This window comes from Hipposideros armiger, unplaced genomic scaffold (assembly GCF_001890085.2).
Source record: "Hipposideros armiger isolate ML-2016 unplaced genomic scaffold, ASM189008v1 scaffold_52, whole genome shotgun sequence".
NCBI classification, from domain to species: domain Eukaryota; kingdom Metazoa; phylum Chordata; class Mammalia; order Chiroptera; family Hipposideridae; genus Hipposideros; species Hipposideros armiger.
This window is the reverse complement of record NW_017731402.1, coordinates 4258109-4259347: the sequence shown is the minus strand read 5'-3', so window position 1 is coordinate 4259347 and position 1239 is coordinate 4258109.

The following is a 1239-nucleotide window of genomic DNA, read 5'->3' as shown; positions in this document are numbered from 1 at the left end:
TAACTATTGCACTGTGTTGTACAGCTGAAACTAATAAAAATAAATAAATAAAAATAATAAAACAAAATAGTGCTGTGTCACTGGGACCTGGTGACGCCTCACTTGTTTCATTTTTGCCTGAAATATTTGGTCTTTCACCACGTAGAGACTTCTCATGTAAAAGAGTTGGTTGTTGACAGTCAGTAAGCCAGTGTGTTGGCTCTAGTGTGCCTGGGGAGCTCTCAGAAGTGCCTGTTTATATCAATTTTGAATTAAAATTAGCTGTAAATCCTTATGAATGGAGTGGGGGTTATAAACCTGGCTTCAGCTTGGCTAGAGGGGATCCCAATCACTTTCCATAATTTCTGAATACAAGCATAAATTGAATCACAACTCAAACTCTAACTCTCCCTTGGGGTTGTTTTATTCTTTATCTGAGGCTTACATATCCTAACAAAACAAGTTGAATTAACTAGAGTTGGTTATAAGGAAATTCTTCAATTCAGGCCAAAAAACCATGAGCTCTTAAACTTCTTATAGTTTAAAGAAACAAGATAAACCAATTTTAATTGACTTAAACAATATAAAGACCAAGGAATATCCCCTAGTTTGAAGGAAGATGCTTTCCTGTTTGTTTGTTGTTGTTTTTTTTCCCAACCTCAGGCAAAATGGTCCAGGAATGAACTTGGGGACAGGAAGACATTGATGGCTTTAATGTCACTAATCTCATTGCTTTACCATTAAAGTAGTATGCATTGAAATAACAAGAATGAAAGATGAAAACGGCCACATATTTTGGCATCATTCAGCTTACAACATGGTGCTACTGTGACTTCTAGAGAAGAGAACTGATAAGGTCTGAATATCCTAGAATCGGACACTGAAGGACTTGGCTGTCTACGAATGCTTGATGCAATGGAGGGAAATAGCTAGAAAAAGGAACTGAAAGCTCACCAGCTCAAGTCATACACACACACACACACACACACACACACACACACACATGCATGCATGGATATCTTGTCTGATTCCCCAAAGGTTTGTAATCTTTATGGAGAGTTAGATTAAGTTATATTTTTATTAGCAGTAGACTTTGTTAGCCCTTTAAACAAGGAAGGAGCAAGTAAGAAACCTGCTACTCCACCTGCCACTTCCCCAGCTTCACCTTCCCCAAATTAAGTGCCAGCTTTCACGCGACAGGACTGCACTGCTTCCCGCGCCCTCCCACGCACGTGCTGCTTGTCCTTGCATTTTCTGACG